Genomic DNA, 16,611 nt, shown 5'->3' with positions numbered 1-16,611 from the left:
CTCTATGATCTACTCCTGTGACAAAGAAGTAGTAGCCTGTCTAATTTTCTTCCAGTTCTATATGTCAGCTTCATGAACATTTCAGGTCTGAATATGAAATGAGGAAAATATGAACTAGAAGCCAAAGAGGAGCAACCATGATTAACACAACCATTTAGGTTAAAGGATCTGCAAGAAACATTGCCTGAGCACAAAAGACGGTATAAAGCCATTTATCATATGCGGACATATGCATGTATCACATCAAACATCATGGACTTTGGTGTGATACATGTTTATTAGTACTATGCCTCTAATGACAGCTGCACTCTTTTAATACATGCAAGCAACTATGCAGCAAGGCAACGAGGAGCATTTTAGACTCTGCTAAGACTCAAGCTCTGAATGGCATGAGTGGTTTGGTTTATGGGAAGAGTTCAAAATGCGCATGAAAGCAAAACAAAATCAGCTAACTCTCTATGGCAAGATGTCTTTTGCGTGTCTGATATTTATTTATTTGTCTCAAAGCCTCTAGTGGCATTTTCTTTGTGTAAATTAAACGTCTCTGATGTGGCTATATTACAAAATAAAACATCATGAATAGCTCTTGCATCTCTGGAGCTCCCTCTCCTGTTTACGGTCAGCAGCCAGTCTTCTTTGGTTCCTATTCAGGTAACCCAGACACTTACGGATCTAAATCAAGTTAGGCCATGTGATCTGACTTTCACAAATTATAGAAATTTTTTTCCAACTGTGTCTCTACTGGAATTCAATGAAAAAAGTTTCTGTGCCAATAGCTACTGACATTTGTATAGAAAACAATCAATAAGATTCATTGCACCATAGAACCACCTTAAAAAATTATTGAGGAAACTTCCAAAAAGACATTTATTAAGTGCATGCAAATGCCCATAACAGAAATGAGAAACTGATCTCAGACAGACAGTAGTTGAGGTTTTTAAAAATTTTAATGTTTTCTCAAGAAAACATTAAAATATCTAGATGTTGTTTACTACTAGACAGTTGGCCTAAATGTATCTGTTGTTACATTATTGATAAGGAATATAAGACCTATTTTCAGAGCTGCTTGGAATTTTTCCTTATGTGGTTACTTTCAGTTAACTGTAAGTTTGCCAGAGTAACTGTTTCGGGCTTTAAGTTTTCATGCTGAATATCTAATTTGGGCTGATAATTCTGAAAAAAAAATTAAACTAGGACCATTTAAGTAGTTTCCAAGAGCAAGGATATTGAAAAGACATCCATTTCTTGTCATTTTAATTTATTTAGTACATGCTGTTCTAAATGTCACACTACTCTTCTGAACTAACACAGAAAAAATGGTGGTCCCCACCTCAAGAAGTTTATATTCTAACAGTCAAGTGAGCAACAACCCAGATTTAAAAACCAATTAAGACGTACATGGAATGAAGAAAACATTATTGGACCCTGTGGTAGGCAGTGTCAGCAGAAGACCAGGAATCTAAATTCTGTTGGTCTTGTTTCAGTCTTCAAAAAGCGGTAATGTTGCTGTTTCCTCTGCTAAAAATGAAACAAAAATAACTAACTGACTAACTTGAAAAATCAAAATTTTAGTAGAAGAATGTTGAGAAAACCTGTTGTTTTGGGTTTTTTTTTCTTTTAAACAAATATGGAAGGAAAATGGACTACCAAATCACACCACCACTTGAAGGAAGACTGCAAATACCTACCTGCAATGAAGCAAGACACAGAAATTGACCTATCCACAAGATTTTCTATGCTGTGCTTGCTGCATGAGTTTCTGGTTTGAGATTATTTAAGTAAATCACCTTGCTTTGGGTAGGCAGACATTTGGTGAAATTCTTGAAATCCATAGCAACACCATAGACTTTGCTAACAAATTTGGTTTTTTATTTAGGAAAACTATCCATTGCATGTTCAGCATTATGAATTTCTATCTTCTCTGCTCCTGAAGTGAAACTTATCCCACAAAGTCTACTTACAAATCTTTCGGTTAAACTACTGTCTGATGCAACTGAGCTTCATACACAGCTAAATTTCAACTCCAAATTCAGCTGTCTTGAGCTGTGTCAGATACAGCTATGCTATATTCTGATAGAATATCTGTTTATTTACAATGGTAACAAAGTCTTCCCTTTCAAACATATATTTAAGGAGGAAAAATATTTTGTTGTCTACTCAGATTATTTCTGGAGCATCAATTGGAATTGGAGCCCCATTGGGTTGAGTGCTATAAAAACACACAGTAAAAGGAAATATTTGAGTCAAAGTACTTATATGCTGGTTTGGGTAAATAAAAAAAAAGACAGTGAGAGAAAAGAGAAGAAAAACCTAATCTTTTCAGTAAAGACAAATATTTAGACTTCCTAAATATTATATCACTCTGCCTATTACTTTCAGTTATGTCAGTTGTGGGGATTTGCCCTGTACTGCTTCTGCTGCAGGAACACATTACTCCATCAAAGGAAATAAAACCTTGTTTTCAAAGTTAATTCACATTTTAAAAATTAACATTTTGCATTCCTAGCATTCATTTCTAGGAAATGCATTCCTGGAATGTAATTCCTAGAAATTCCAATTGACCGGTTTCAAAATTTTCTAGGAGCAATTCTGGCAATACTTTCAAAGTTAATTTTCTTTAGTCCAATGATTATTTAGTAGAGCCAGAATAAAAACTCTAAGGTTTTGGAAGACCTGAATTAAACTAGCCATTTGAGTAAAGAAATAATTCCTGACCAAAGAGGATATTATTTTGCTCAGTACTGGTACTTCCAGTCCTTATAAGGTTTGAGCAGATGATTGTAGGAATCTCTAAGTTCCTTTAAGATTCCTTGTCTAGCCTCAAAAGCATCACATTTATTTTTTCTTTAGAAAGCCAGTTTACATGTGCTAAAACTCCCTTCACATGCTGTGTTCTTTCTAATACACATCAATGTATTTCAAGTCCATAGACTGACTCTCATGCAACACTATGAAGATTGGATGTACAAAAAAGGTTGTGATGGAGCATCTCAGGCATCATAAAAATAGCAATAAGATAATATCTTTGTTTTGAGAACAGCTTGCTTGTAATATTCTACCAGTAATATTTTAGTAGGGCAATAGATGAACATATCAGTTTAGATTAATTTGTGTAATGGCACATTTAAGAGACTGACTTTTTGAAGTTTATTCCATCTCCACGTGTAATTTTTGGCTCCAGCATAATCACTGCCGTACTGTCTTCTTGCACATGGTAAACTAGCCATCTGGATAGTGTGTCAGCATTAATGTTTTCACACCCTCAGCTTCCTGTGCTAAATGAAGTCAAATTCTTGAATTATGGCAGCCCACCTGCACATAATTTTTTCCATAGTCTGTGACTACAACTTTTCTTCAAGAAGCATACAACTAAATATTAGTATTCTGAAAACTATAAGTTTCTAAGGTCCAGGAATTACCCTTGGAGAGACGACTGACAAGACAGTAGCCTAAAGTCAAGAAGGACTCAACAGTTCTTGTGGGCCCTTCCATGTCCCCCATCTCCATTCATTTTTCAAGCATTCATAGGGCAATTTCTTCTGATTTTCACACCTGTAAGACTGTGGCTGGAAATTAAAATAGAATGCTGTCTTGGTTTCTATTTAATTCTGGACACCGGTCTGGCTTAGGCTACATTTGCATGTGCTTGTGTTATGTTAAGAAACAAATTGCTAGAGAGAGAAGTACTCAAAGCATGATGTGAAATTTACTTCATGTCTTCAATGATTTCTCTGTGGTTGACACATATAAAATTTAATAGAAGCTATGAATGAGAGAATTCAACAGAAGACAAATCCCTGGTTCTAAACCACAAAAACATTTGAACCAAGATGTAAATTTAAAAGATTTTATAACATGGTTACAGTCCCACAGAAAACCAGTGGTTTGGGCAGCTATCATTAGAGATTCTAATAGTGGCATAGATTTTCCATTCAGAGATCACCACCTCTTTTTTAATTACCTACTTTTTCTTTAAACTTTCTGAAAGAGCTTAGCACAATTCTCAGTGTTTGAAGAAATAATAGGACTAATTACAAAAGATAACATTCTTTGGAAATGTATTTCTGTAGGTTCTTCAACAAGTGAGTCAGAACAAGGCTGAAGTTGAGATGTCAAATTGTCCTTGTCTTTTATTTTAAAAAGTCTGGGAGACTACAGCTTTGTGAATTTTTGTCCTAATTCTTGACTGAACCATACCTTTAATGGAACATTAATAAGGAAGCTGACAGCCCAAAAAAAGAGATCTTTGTGATTTCATAGTAATATCTTCCCTTGCAGGTGGTGAAAAGTCCCAAACCTTCTGTTTATTCCCCATTTTCAGTTCCAGCTAAATTCCTGGAATGCAGAGGGATGACAGACATTTCCTTATAAAATTTTTACTCAACCTTAGTTTTTATAGAGTCAGGAAGGAACTCCAAAAAAGAGGATTTCAAGAATAAAGCAAAAAAACATGTACTTTCTTGTAGATGATAGATCCAACATCAAGCAAAGTAATCACATACGAAATTAGGCTTAAGTTTGACTGACATGTATGGCTCAAACAAGCAACAGGAGTGCAACTGTCATCTGCAGCATATAGATTTCTCTCCCTTTGACTAGCAATCTTAATCATAATAAATTCCCTCAAAGAGACTTTACCCACAATTCTTAAAGATTCCTTCTCCCAGGTTAACTTAAGAAATAAATGCTGTTAGCACGTATTTACTTCTAGCATATTATATTCACATTTACTTGTTATTCTAAACCTCTTCTCTGTCCTTATTTTACTGTTACTGTTACTACCAGCAAAAAAATACAGGTGTATAGACACATAAGGCTTAGAAAGAGAGTGAAAACACAATGTAAGGATGAACCAATACACACAGGAATCAGTCAATCCTTTCATTGATCCCAATGGGTCTGGAATCAGTCCTATTCTAATTATTTTTTAGTGTCAACACATTTCATCACAGACACATAAGAGTATTCTGTTTCTCACTGAAATCTAAGCTAGAATGAAAGGTAGATAATATAAGGCTTGGGGAATTCCAAAACCTAAAAATATTCTCTTAAATAAAACAAAGAATCTCATGGAGTTTTTGTTAGTTCTAATTCCAAGTATTTTTTCCCTCTGCCTCTACAAAAACCAAGCATCATGTGTATATTTTCTGAAATAGTGAAGCATCTCAACATCTTTCAGGCTCTATTTTGTTGGAGGGCATCACATTTAGCTGTCTTCATCAAAGAACTCCTACAGAGCTAAAAGACAGAGGTTGCTAGGTACCCTGAACTGCTTTCTGACACTTTGTTGACTGTATGGGGAGGTAGCAACTGAAATCTGCCATCAAATCTAAATAATTTAAACTTATATAGCAGTGCATCAGTCTTTTGCTTCCCTTTCTACACTACAGTGAATCACTCATTCCTGCCTCTGACATCTGTGAATAATATTTTCTATCTTATTACAACTGAAAGTCACTCATACTGGGATTTGAACCATGTTTTAGCGGTGTAATGAGCCATAAATCATGAATATGCACTAGGAAGATGAGCAAAAATACCATTACCAGGATAAATCCTAGATATCAGTGAGTTTATAGGTTTAATATTAGAAATTATTCCCTATCAATCTATGTAAAAGATTTGCAAACGTTTTTCAACTTACCTTTTTCTTGAACCATGCTGAATATAATGTACTATATTGTCTGTTATTAACAGAAAAATACCTGTCAACAGGTATTTTTATAGACATTTAAAATAAATCTAAAGCATTTAGAAATTAAATCATACATATATTTGTCAGTGTGTTTGAATATACGTATGGACACAGGAATGCACATAAAACTAATACATGCAATCACTCCTGGCACATCATGAATCTGTAACCCTTTTCATTGACAGAGGAAAACTCCTGAAAAACAACAAACTGACAGGGGAAAACACAACGTTAGCATGTGATAGAACCCAAGACAAATTTGAATGTCATCAGTGATGCTACTCTTTTCATGGTTTTAATTAAACAATCATCCTTTACAACTCTTAATCCAATAGATCTTCAAATTCTTACCAAATTTTATGACTAAATTAAATCTCAAACACAATGGTTTTGCAAAAACAAGCTCATGTTAGTCCAGTAAGAAATAGTACTTCTGATATTCAAAGAAGGCAATCCTTCCTATAAGTGGCAGTCTTTATAATTTGTGGAGACTATATATTCATCTCTAGAACTGAAAACTTAGTGGCATTGTGTGAGAATTTTTTTTTCAATTATGGTGTTTTTCAGCAATATAGAGGTTACCTGAGGACAGTTCTGCATAAAGTCAATATCAGGTTACTTCCCATAAAAATACACTAAAATAACAGTGGATAAAGGGTCCTCCTCTCAAACCTGGCAGAAGCATCTTTGCATAAAAAGTAATTCTGAAGTTTCCAGGACAATTTTCCAAGAATATTCCAAGAAGGTGGAACTTTGGAGCTGTTAAATCAATCAGCACTAAGAAGAAATAATTATTCTTATATTTTTCACCTGGAACTACCTGCAGTGACTTCTTCACAGGTAGCTGACCTGGCTCAATACAGCTTCTGAGTCAGATCAGAGGATGCATCTGACACTCACAGAGATGTTGGTGTTGAAACTGGCAAAGTAAACTATGACTCTTTGAATAAGAGATGCAAAGGCCACATCTCTTTTATTTCCTTTGATTAACCAAACCTTTAGCCTCTTAGAAATCACAAGGTTTAATACTTTACATAATGCACTATATATAATTTTTAAGTGATTTTCTCTTGAACCATTCATTTTGTTTGGCACAGCTCAGATTCTCTATTTTCTGTGTTAACAGATAACATTAAAGACACGCTTTGAAAAAGGACACTATTGGAATATGGACAAATTCATTCTTTTTACATCAATGAGATGCTTGATAGTATTTCCATTCTCTCATGATTATTGTAAAAACAGCAGACTGAATATAAACAGGGTTTAAATCCTGTTGAAAGGCAATGGTTTGCATACTGCTAACTGGTAGCTCTGCCCAAAATTAGATGTTTTCTGTTGTAAACAAGGTTAAACTGACAAAGAAGTGGGATTTTGTTAGAATCTTAGGGTCTTGTTACATGCATTTTAGGTCAGATACTGTTTGCTATGAGAGAACAGTGGTTTATTGTAGAGTTGTCAGTTTAAATTAAATTACGACTTTTGAGAAACTAACTTGAAAACTTAAAGCAGTCATATGATATTATGCATTACATCTTCAGCCCATTAAGGAATCCTAAAGTAAGGTAACCAAAGACAGAAAATACTGGTTCAAATTTCAAGCCACAATAAGTGTGAATATACCCTCAATTTAATAAAATATATAATGCAACTTCCTGAGGCTTAAATTTCTTACAATTGCACTTGGAATGGGCACTTGTTTTCCCATTATTGGCCACTTTAATCTGCTTATACCCTAGTTGTCTCATTTAAAGATCACTTTATAGTACTGGGTGATGTGCATCTGAGGTCTGCGTTCCACTATTGCCTGACGCAACACAACAGTTGACAAATTTCTGAACTTGATCTGAAAGCTGATTTAAAAATCTATACAGACAATCAGATTTCCTTGAAAATATATACACACAAGTCTGCTGTGAGGTGCCTAAAATGAAGTAAATTTAGTTTCAGGAGACAGGAAGAAAGCCAAGGCTGAACAGTAAAGATCTAGAAGCAAATGGGCACTAGCACTGACCAAGTTTGAAACCCATCCCTCCCCAGAGAAAATTAGAAGAGGGCAAGGAAGACAGGCTTTGGAAAAGTAGAATGTTTGTGCTTTTCTTTCCAGCAGACTGCATTAAATATTCAGCAAAAGGCGGGGATCAGTTTACATTACTCTTCTTGTTTCTCATGTATCGGCTGACAGGTGCTGTAAACATACATAGACAAACATGGTCCTATTCTTGCAATGCTCCAATAACTGAGGGCAGAAATACTTTGGTTTTCCTTTAGCAGCAACATTTTGATACTTGCAGCCATAATACATTAAGATCAGGTTTGCATATACTGCAAAAATTAAAACTTTCTTTGTCCTACTGTATGATACAAGACTTAATTCTTAGATATCCAGAGCAGGGAGATGCTTTGTAGTTGATTTGAAAGTATATTTGTGTGGTTTTATCAAGAACATAATAAATAATCATTTCAGCTAAACTCCTCCCTGGTATTTGATAACAATTAAAATAATATAAACATCTCAGGTTAACTTCTTGGTTTTAAAGCTTGAGGAGAAGCACGTACCAGTGTGAAACAGCTGACCTTGGCTAAAAGATGGAAACTAGTATTTAAAACATTCACTCATTCATGTTTAAGAGATGTCATGGTAAATAAATAATGACTGTTTACACTTAGTCCTAAATGTCTTCTTTTTCCACACTATAGGCAGCTATTTGGCTGAGATGGTATCATTCACTGATCTAATCACACTGTACCTTTTTTCGCACTTGAATTGTACTTTTGGCTGTCACTTGCTCTTTTGAACAAAAGTTTATACTATTCAAGGATATCATAATAGCATATCATTTTTTTACTAAATTGATATTCAAATCAATAACGATAAGGGCAGTCTTCTCTTTGTACCTAGGAAAATGTACCATCTGCATTTGGCTTCTGATATTCTGCTGTGAGCAAAATTTAAGCATAAGGAAGTGTTTAAGACTCCCCTTAAGTTAAACTGCAATTCTAAGTATTTTATAATCTTCACAACAGTCAGAGCCAGTAAAATCGACCCTGTATATTTTTATTTCATCTCTGCTGGATCATATGATATTTAATAATTGGTTCTGGCACCTCATTGCAAATTATTATAACTTTGAGATTCAACAGTTTTATTGAACATATGGGCAGCACAGTCTCAGAACATATATATGATACAGACTATCAAGAGGACCTTCTGTCATGTTTTGGTGAGCTTTAAAGGGTCAGGTAAATTTTGTTGGGTAGATTTGTGCTGTGTTTCCACATTCTTTGTTTTGTTTTTATTTAGTGGGCTACTTTTTTTTTTCCCTTGTGTTAAAACTCTTTCCTGTAAAGACTGGGTTCATCCACAATTGCATTTGTTGATATTGATGTGTGCACTATTCTGTCAGGCTTCTATGCAGTATTGAAAAGCAGTGGCTGGAATGGCCAGGAAAGACAATTGTTGGACCTTAGTGAATTACTTTCCTGTCACATGGTACCATATTGTTTCAGTGTTTGGTTCAGTTAACACTACATAAAGTTGCTGGTAGCAGAAAAACTCATCACATCAATAAAAATGAACATACTTGAGAAGCCTCATTATTGATAGTGTACTTGATGGAAATTTGATAACAAAATTCAAATGCTTTTTTAAGAAACCTATACACTGCAATATATTTATGTCTGGGAAAATATTGTACCTTCTTCAGCATAACTTCTTAAAGCAATGCTATTTTGATGCAGCTCTGGCTTCTGCATTCATACCTAATCTGATTTTCATCTATGAGTCTGCATCATTTGCTTTATTAGACTATACAAGAATAGAAGCAATTGTGCGTTCCCTGAATAAGTAAGTGTCCCATAGATTTCAGTGGGAAATGTGTGTGTGAAAGTAATAATATCCAGCCATTATGTAGATTATACGCAAATAATTGCATAACAAGTTGTACTGAAAAATAAATAGAGATGGCTTGCTGACACATGTATGTGCGTGTGTGTGTATATCTTAAAAAAGAAGCCTAATTTACAAAAACTGCTTTATTTCATCTTAATTCTGCTAAAAAGCTAACCACTTTTTCACGGTATTTTCTCCTCTACTGCCTTTTCAAGGTTGTGAAGGTGAAAAATTAGAAGCTTAATCAGCGTTTACATGTTTCTCAGTGCTCACTTTTACCAAGCCATGCTGTGGTTTTATTAATGGGGTTTTTAAATCTTTTTCTATAAATTCATTTCTAGATATGATATATGTAGGGAATATCAAAAGAAAATCACCCCATGGTTTCTGGACCATTTTGGTTTTATTGGCACACATTCAATTGATTTTTACAGCTAAGGTTGGAAAATATTAGTTAGGATTATCATCTGTGAAAGTAAATTGTGTGAATTCTGCTAATGAATTTGAAGAGCAGTATAAAGGTTTAGGTATACCTGATTCCTTCCACAGAAGATGTAGAAATACTAGAATTACTGGGGACCAGAATGATTGCACCTTTAGGCAGCAAAGCTCTTCCTAGAACATTAACTAGTTTTGTGATTACTTGCCTGGCATAATTTGAACCAGTAGGTGGAGTCCTTGCTAATAATAATTGCATGAACAAATCTGGTTAGTATACACTAAGGGCAAGATATTTTTCATATAATAAACTGCTAAAATCCTATTTGCTTTAGGCTTCTTGTATTGGTATAATTAGCTAGAAATAGCAATAAAAGGGCAAAGATAAAATATGCATAGACCTATAGCTATCTTTCAGAAAACAGAAGAAAACAGAGTTTGAAAGAGCCAAATATTCTTCAGAAGATGTCTTTTGGAAAAAATACGGAGCACAACTTGATAACTAGAAAGCTGATTGTGTTGTTGATCTGGCTTATTGTTGTTGCTATTTTGTTATTTTTAAATCAAGAAAGTTTTTCAAGCACATCTCAAATTCCAAAGATTAAAAATCTTCCATGCTATAGTTTCACTGAAATCCAAGGTTTTACATACCAATCGATGCATAGGACTGTCATTTTAATCTAGAAATTCCCATTTTAGAGCAGTCTATGGGTACTTGAAATGTATCAAAAATTTTGGTAGCAAAGCTGTCTAAAAGCTTGTACTTTTGAGTACATGCCAAAAGAAAAAAAAAAAAAAAAAAGAAACCTTTTAAAGTACCTAATGGCAAAGGCAATCTAAATTTATTTATCATAGGCAAATGGCCTCCCCTTTAGGTAACTGATGTCTATTCACATTTTTTTTTACTCTCCAATTCAAGACCTATTACAACGTTAATGGAAAAGTTTTACAGAAAATGAAAATGTTCCACAAAAATCATGTGCAGTGATGCAAAGTACCTATAACCTCTCACAAGCAAAAAATTCATATATTCTGCTGAGTTTTTTCAGTAAAAAACTGAAACAAGCAAACAAAATTGAACATATATGTCCTGTATGGATGATTGGTCTAAATTCTAGAAGACTACATATATTTATAGCCCCTTGATCCTTTTTGAAAGAAAAATCTGCACACTTTCCACTTTTGTTAAATGCAGGACTTCACAATATAGCTCTGGGAAATGGTTCAGCTCTGAGGACTGAAGGGGAGGATGTTAACTGAAGGCTAGCAGTCTGAGATCTGAGGTCCCAGGGAAAGGCAACATTCAACAATCACCTTCCCTTTTTCATTTACCCAGTGACAACTTTAAAGGCCTTTCTTCTCTCACGTGCTATGGTGCATGCCATTGTTAGGTATAGAAATCTAGCATTATGAGGAGGGCATCTCCTGTAGTGATAGTAGGGCCAGATACAAAATTAGCAAGTTCTTAAGTGAAGAAGGGATTTTCACTTGCAGGTGCCTACAGTTAGAGTTGATTATTTCTTCTGACCTCCGGAAGATTCCTCATATTTTACCTTCAAAGTTCTTGATGTACTTATTCATACCTGTCTAGGAATGGATTCATGTTTTTGTGAGGATTGCACCTGACTTCCATCAAAATGAAAGTGGCTATAAATCAGGCATTCCTTCACCCAAGTGCCTGAAAGCTATTCAACAGTTAATCCTCTAAGTCTCATTATATGTACCAAAAATTGTAATCCTCACAAAGTGAAATGCATCTGCTATAGTCTTCTAAAAGACAAAATGGTGTCCCTCTTTTATATAATTGCCTTTCCTGTGAAACACAAGCGAGAAATTCCTTTTCCACCATTGCCTATGGGTGACTAATCCTACATTTCCTTTCTTTTCAAGATGGCCTACCAAATGGCTCCTACAGTGTAGAGGTGTCGCTTTCTATCCTTTCCACTGAAGCTTTGAGAAGAGAAAAGCATAAGAAAACAGTACTAAGCAAGCTATTGGACTGCTAACATGTGAGTACTAATTCCTTGATTCAAGTCCTCCTTGTGTATTTCAAGTTAAATCTAAACTACCATATAAAAACTTCAGCCTAGGTGTTTTTACATTAACTTTGGGAATTGTTAGAATTGCAAGGGAAAACTAAAGGAGTAAAATACACAATAAAATAGTCACAATACAGTAAAAAATTATTTCTAGTTTACATAGATTATGCATGTTCTAGTGCATACAAAAATGGAACAAAGAAGAAAGCTTATTTTATTCTGCAAACATTTTAAGTGAAGAAGGAGACTGATGCTTTCAATCTGCTTAGACAATTTCCCCTCAATTGACATATGAGGGCCCTACAATAGTGAAACGTGTTGATCCAAAATTCATTCTTAGCTTTGCATTGTCAACTCTTGTGTACCTTTCAGATACCTCTTGGTATCTGCTCTAAAAGAACATAGAATAATTGTTATTGGTTATGCTAGATTAAGACAGAAGACTAAATCATGGTGCGAAAGAATGAATTTTCTCCTTTGTACCAAAAACAGATTTCTCAAAGAGCTGACCGAGGAAATATTGATATTGTCTTACCACAAATCACATCTTTAGTTCTATTTATCTAAATGGATGTAATTCCACTCTCATATTATTCAAGCCCATTCTACTGTTTTTTTCCAGGTCTATTATCTTGTGGTGTATCATATGCAGAACAGCATTTCTAGAGACATATTTTTACTGTTTGAATCTTGAAAAACAGTTCTGCGAGTTTGCACCTCACTGGAACAAATAGATAAACTAGATTATTCATCTTGAAAGACTAGAACCTAGCTGTGAAAGATACACTGGGACAGATACTTTCTGTAGGAAAGTAGACTTAAGTACAGTTCATTATAATTTGATTAGATTTTGTGGCCATTAAATATTTTTACAGGTTTAATATTTTTTAGCAGCCATAGACACCTAATTATAGGACATCTTACCTGAGTATCTCATTAATTTCTCAGCACTGTACAAAGACTACATATCAACATATATTTTCCATACTGTACATATATATTTTAACATGTTAACTGTTAAATTAGGAGGAGATCATAAAAACTTGGGTCAAGTTCTGAGTCAATATCTGATCATAAATGGATTTTATTTGGATGTCACTTTTAGCCTATTGTTTCAAGAATGCTGATAGCCATGAGGTCCCAAAGTTAAGCCTCTAGATAATTTTCTTGCCAGCTGAGAAAAAAAAAATCATTCAGAAAAAAATACATTTCACTTGATATGCCAATAAATATGGTAGGTTTACTTTTTAGAATTTCCACGCCTGTTATTTAAAGGTCATTGCACAAAGAACCTATTTAATAAGTTATAGAAAATTTACCTAAAGAATTATTCAAGAGTGACATACAAGATGCCTGTAACATATCAATGCAGTATCAATATTACTTTCCCAGAAATTCTTAAGATGTACGTTAACTAAAGCAGCAGCTTTCTTGGAAGAAGTCTACTTTGGCTTGCAACCATACAGAGATGCAGCCAGGCAACTCTGTCACAAAGCATCCACAGCAATTTTCTCTACTCAAAACTTGTTTCTTCAAATCTTTACCTAATCTTCAGCCTGAATATCCAAGAAGTGAGGTTGGCATTTTTTGTTTCCCACACTACAGTCGTACTTCCATTTAGAACAGGTTGTGCCGTTCTTGCACAGGTGTGCATTTGAAAAAAAGAAAACTGGTTAACCCACAGACTGATCTCATGTGAGTCCTTTACACCTTTCCCTTGCCTGTGCCAATGCTTAGCTGTCTGTATTCAGCTGTGTGTTGGACTGCTCCAGTGCTCTGTTCCATGAATCATGACAAGGTGATGACTGTCATGATACCTGGTTTGATGGCTTTGGAACAAAGAACCGTACACCAGAAACCCTCCACATGTATCATGTAACATAGTAAAAGTGAATATTTTTCTGATTTTTTCCCATTCCAAAATCAAAACAATTAGATCATAATTACAGATTCCTTCATAAAAAAACCTACTGGTCTCATTTAGTCATTGAAATTTATTAATGAAATGGCAAGCACAGGCTGAGTGGCTTAGATCCTGCTAAAGTCATAGGTCCATGATGCTAAGCATCATTTTCAGGAAGGAATGAAGCTTCAATTTTGCTGTGGCTCCCAACATCACCTCAGTTTCTAGTATGCTCCAATAGTTTTGCCAATATGCACCTGAGAGGTCTTTTCTGGTTTAACATATTCCTTAGTCCTCTACCCCTCCCCCCACTATTTATCTCTTTTTATTCTGCATGTGTCATTGCTTATGTACACACTTAACATATTTTTATTCCTCTCATTTGAAAAAAAATATTTTGAGTTCACTTGCTTTTTTGTCAGTTGTCATTCATTTTACCTTGTTTTGCTTGCTTCAGTATGTTACTTCCCCTTATATTGTGAACTATGTCATCTGTGCCAATGTACATCCCTTGATAGTGAGTATGCAGTAGACTTTACTGAGAAATATAAAAGAGAAGTGTTAGCCACTGCTCTCACCAAGATTATATTCTCTCTTAATAGAAGCTGTTGATAGATCCTGTGAGGCTACAACACTTAGGGTGTTGACTTGTGGAATGAAATCCTCTACACACAAGCACAGCAAAATATTTTGGTGAAAAGTAATTATCAGAAATAGTGACACGAGTAAATTAGTTAACTACATTTCAGCAGGAAGCTTGAGTTACCCCTGCCCGTTCTTGTTCCAGACCCATCTAAAATCAGCAGTTCAGCTTAATGATGTCACAACATTTGCCAGGCTGTGGGCACTGAAGAGAAGACGTGAAAATACTCCCACTGAATCAGATCCTCTCCTCTCACTAAGCGCAGTTAAACAGCCCATCTGTCTCACATTGGAACTGATATCTTTGAAACATCATTCTATTATTACCACTGTGGTTCTAAAAAACTCTCCTTAATTTTAGACATCATAGAAGCAAGTTTTTAAATTCTCTGGATATTGTTAACCCAGATCTGAAACACTGACACTGAACAATGCTAGCAAGCTCCTCTTAGTAGGATATGGCTCAAGAACTGTGCATCACCATTTACTTACCGAGGGTGACCTTTTGTGAAATACAGATATCCTAAATTTAAAAAAAAAAATCACAACAAAGAATCCGACCCCTCCCTAATCTCTAATAATTTTGAAAGTGTGAATTGAAGAGGACTGAGAGACAGATGGGTCTGGATGATCAAGTTACCTGTTATAGCGGCACATCTGCCAGGGCAGTCAATCACTGTGATGTCTCTGACAGGTCGATGGAGACTGAGTACGAAAGGCTAAAGCTGCACTTGAATTTGCTCTGGTGAAAAAAAAATCTGTCTGTAGCACACAGATCCTTGGAAAAAGACTTCAGTCACAATAAAAAAATCATAGTCTATTGAGCAAGCACAATTGTGAAATAGATCCATTCTTGATTTTGTTTGGGGCTTTTCTACTTCAGGAATCAATCAAAAATGGAAAAAGGATGGAATAATATAAATATATTTTGGTAAAATCATTTCACAACAAGGGAGATGATAAATATGAATCACCAGAATAGAAAGAAAGGTTAAGACTGTCAAGTAACAAAACTAAATAAACTGTGGCACTGGAGTAGTTTATTTTTTCTGAATCTATGATTACATTAATTTGCATTAACCATGATGTCTTTCTTCTGTGTTTTCCAGTGTATTTATTTTCAGAGCTGCTGCTCTATATGCTAAGGTTAATTGTCCTGAAAAAAGCTTACACTAGGAAGTACTGTGTACCAAGAAGGTTTTTCACAGTTACAAACAACTTTTAGATTTTTATTACATATTGCATATGTGTTAAAATGAGTATAGTGCTAATTGGATTGCTATTTTACCACATTTGCACCAATATAATTTCTACTTTTTGGACAACAGAGCTCAGAATAGTGTAAATATAAGGCTAGAGAAGTGCTCCAGGATACAGCAAAACCCCTTATAAGCTCCAACGGTTTTGACTCTTAGAGAAATTATGTTATTTTATTCAATGAAGGTCATACAAACTCTTAGAATAGGGAGAAAACACCAAAAGATATAATTCAAATATTCTTTTTACAAATATAGTATTCATTTAGTTTTCAAACATTTTCACGACTGTCACGATGAACAAGCTATTACCTGGAAGACAATAACGGAATGTCAAAAAAGCCTTTCATAGCACTAAACTGCAATAAATACCTATGGAATACTAATGTAACGTGGTTTTACTTATTATTAGTCTGGCACCCATTTTTTAGTAATCTTCATCAGACTACTGCTATGATAAGTGCTTTCTCTAGAAATGTAGTTTCCTGGCAAAAACACAATTCTATTTTAGAATGTTTAGTTCAAGATGTCTGAAAATAAAATTAGTCTTATTTGTGGGCTTCTAATACTTTCATCAAATATATTTGACGTTTTCTGGCATGGCACAGGCCAGAACCATCACTGTTTCTGAAAGAAATATACTTGTTGATTATCAACATTGTGTAAACTGAAAAATACTATATTAATATGTATATTGTAGAAACTTAAGATGCTGAACTAGAATAAATGTAATTTAGATCGGGTTT

General features: G+C 34.7%; 2 long non-coding RNA genes across 11 annotated transcripts in view; one reads left to right on the top strand and one right to left on the bottom strand.

Moving 5' to 3' along the window:
• The window catches only part of LOC121470102 (uncharacterized), a 223,939-nt gene that overhangs the window by 89,970 nt on the left and 117,358 nt on the right, over positions 1-16,611 (top strand). For 5 of the 7 annotated variants that reach the window (XR_012056389.1, XR_012056390.1, XR_012056388.1 and 2 more), the window contains exon 2: positions 11,916-12,034. This is a non-coding gene — a long non-coding RNA (uncharacterized lncRNA). Of the gene's footprint in view, positions 1-8,232; positions 8,939-11,915; positions 12,035-16,611 lie in introns of those variants that run through there. The other 2 variants (XR_012056392.1, XR_012056393.1) reach the window with 2 other exon arrangements.
• LOC115495544 (uncharacterized) overlaps positions 1-16,611 on the bottom strand; it is a 252,952-nt gene that overhangs the window by 143,742 nt on the left and 92,599 nt on the right. Inside the window, exon 1 of one of the 4 annotated variants that reach the window (XR_012056398.1) lies at positions 1,399-5,747. The exons of 2 other annotated variants lie outside the window; for them this stretch is intronic. This is a non-coding gene — a long non-coding RNA (uncharacterized lncRNA). Of the gene's footprint in view, positions 1-1,398; positions 5,748-16,611 lie in introns of those variants that run through there. One more of the 4 variants, XR_012056397.1, reaches the window with a different exon arrangement.

The sequence above is a fragment of the Taeniopygia guttata genome, chromosome 5 (genome assembly GCF_048771995.1).
Source record: "Taeniopygia guttata chromosome 5, bTaeGut7.mat, whole genome shotgun sequence".
Classification (NCBI taxonomy): domain Eukaryota; kingdom Metazoa; phylum Chordata; class Aves; order Passeriformes; family Estrildidae; genus Taeniopygia; species Taeniopygia guttata.
The sequence above is the reverse complement of the archived record's forward strand: the minus strand, read 5'-3'. Positions and strand labels throughout refer to the sequence as shown.